This window comes from Mus caroli, unplaced genomic scaffold, assembly GCF_900094665.2.
Source record: "Mus caroli unplaced genomic scaffold, CAROLI_EIJ_v1.1 scaffold_6840_1, whole genome shotgun sequence".
Lineage (NCBI taxonomy): Eukaryota > Metazoa > Chordata > Mammalia > Rodentia > Muridae > Mus > Mus caroli.
Genome location: NW_018389911.1, coordinates 7,340 through 10,181, shown reverse-complemented (window position 1 = coordinate 10,181; position 2,842 = coordinate 7,340).

Here is a 2,842-nt window from a genome sequence, read left to right as displayed (position 1 = left end):
AAAGAAAACCCAAAGGACGACAACTCTGGAGATAGAAACCCTAGGAAAAAATCAGGAATCATAGATGCGAGCATCAGCAACATAATACAAGAGATGGAAGAGTGAATCTCAGATGCAGAAGAGTCCATACAGAACATGGACACCAGAATCAAAGAAAATGCAAAATGCAGAAAGATATTAACTCAAAACATCCAAGAAATCCAGGCCAAAATGAGAAGACCAAACCTACAGATAATAGGAGTAAATGAGAATGAAGATTTTCAACTTAAAGGGCCAGCAATTATCTTCAACAAAATTATAGATGAAAACTTCCCAAACCTAAAGAAAGAGATGCCCATGAACATACAAGAAGCCTACAGAACTCCAAATAGACTGGACCAGAAAAGAAATTCCTCCTGACACAGAATAATCAGAACAACAAATGCACTAAATAAAGATGGAATATTAAAAGCAGTAAGAGGAAAAGGTCAAGTAATAAAGGCAGGCCTATTAGAATTACACCAGACTTCTCACCAGAGACTATGAAAGCCAGAAGATCCTGGACAGAAGTTATGCAGACAATAAGAGAACAAAAATACCAGCCCAGGCTACTATACTGAGCAAAACTCTCAAATACCATATATGGAGAAACCAAAGTATTCCGTGACAAAACCAAATTCACACAATGTCTTTCTATGAATCCAACTTTTCAAAGGATAATAAAAGGAAAATACAAACACAAGGACAGAAACTACACCCTAGAAAGAGCAAGAAAGTAATCCTTCAACAAACCTAAAAGAAGACAGCCACAAGAACAGAATCCCAACTTTAACAACAAAATAACAGAAAGCAACAATTACTTTTCGTTAATATCTCTTAACATCAATGGACTCAATTCCCCAATAAAAAAACATAGTCTAATAGACTGGCTGACAAACAGGACCCAACATTTTGCTGCTTACATGAAACCTACCTCAGGGAAAAAGACAGACACTACCTCAGAATGAAAGGCTGGAAAACAATTTTCCAAGCAAATGGTCCGAAGATACAGGCCCAGGAGAAAAATTCCCAAACAGAACAGCAATGTCTTGTGCTGTAAGATCAAGAATTGACAAATGGGACCTCATAAAATTGTAAAGCTTCAGTAAGGTAAAAGATACTATCATTAGACAAAAAGGCCATGAGCAGATTGTGAAAGGATCTTTACCAATCCAAAATCAGATAGGAGACTAATATCCAATATATACAAAGGGCTCAAGAAGCTGGACTCCAGAAATTCAAATAACCCCATTAAAAATGGGGTATAGAGCTAAACAAAGAATTCTCAACTGAGGAATACTTAAGGACTGAGAAGCACTTGAAAAAATGTTCAACATCCTTAATCATCAGGGAAATGCAAGTCAAAACAACCCTGAGATTTCACCTCACACCAGTCAGAATGGCTAAGATCAAAATTCAAGTGAGAGCAGATGCTGGTGAGGATGTGAAGAAAGATGAACACTCCTCCATTGTTGGTGGGATTGCAAGCTTGTACAACCACTCTGGAAATCATTCTGGTGGTTCCTCAGAAAATTGGACATAGTACTACCCAAAGATCCAGCAATACTTCTTCTGGTATATACCCATAAGATGTTTTAACTGGTAATAAGGACACGTGCTCCACTATATTCATAGGAGCCTTATTTATAATGGCCAGAAGCTGGAAAGAACCCAGATGTCCCTCAACAGAGGAATGGATACAGAAAATGTGGTACATCCACACAATGGAGTACTACTCAGCTATTATAAACAATGAATTTATGAAATTCTTAGTCAAGTGGATGTATCTGGAGGATATCATCCTGAGTGAGGTAACCCAATCACAAAAGAACTCACTTGATATGCATTCACTGATACGTGAATATTAGCCCAGAAACTTAGAATACCCAAGATACAATTTGCAAAACACAAGAAAATCAGGAAGAAGGAAGACCAAATTGTGGATACTTCATTCCTCCTTAGAATAAGAACAAAATACTCATGAAAGCAGTTACAGAGACAAAGTTTGGAGCTAAGACAAAAGCATGGGCCATCCAGAGATTATTTCACCCAGGGATTTATCCCATAATCAGCCACCAAACCCAGACACTATTGCATATGCCAGCAAGATTTTGCTGAAAGGACCCTGATATAGATGTCTCTTATGAGGCTATGACAGTGCCTGGCAAATACAGAAGTGGATGCTCACAGTCATCTATTCAGTGGAACACAGGACCCCCAATGGAGGTGCTAGAGAAAGTACCCAAGGAGCTGAAGGGGTCTGCAACCCTGTAAGTGGAACAACATTATGAACTAACCAGTACCGCCCAGAGCTCGTGTCTCTAGATGCATATGTAGCAGAAGGTGGCCTAGTCCACCATCATTGGGAAGAGAGGCCCCTTGGTCTTGCAAACTTTATATGCCTCAGTACAGGGGAACACCAGGGCCAAGAAGTGGGAGTGGGTGGGTAGGGAAGCAGGACGGGGTAAATGTATAGGGGACTTTCAGGATAGCATTTGAAGTGTAAATAAAAAAAATATCTAATAATTTTTTTTTAAAAAAATGTACATCTGATCTCAGAAAGACAAAAACCTCATACTCCATGTCACATGTTGATCCTGCAGTAAATGTAGATGTTGATATATGTAAATGGCTTTAGATGTGGGTAAAGCCTGAAAGGAGATAAAGAAGGGGATAAAATGTGATACTGAGGAGAAAGGGTCTAAAAGACTCTAGTAATGTGAAAGCATAAAAGAGATTGAAGGAAGATTGCAAGGAGAGAAGAGGTGAAGACAAGGAGGAGGTACATGTACCAAAACATAATTTGTTCAAAAATAAAAGTGAT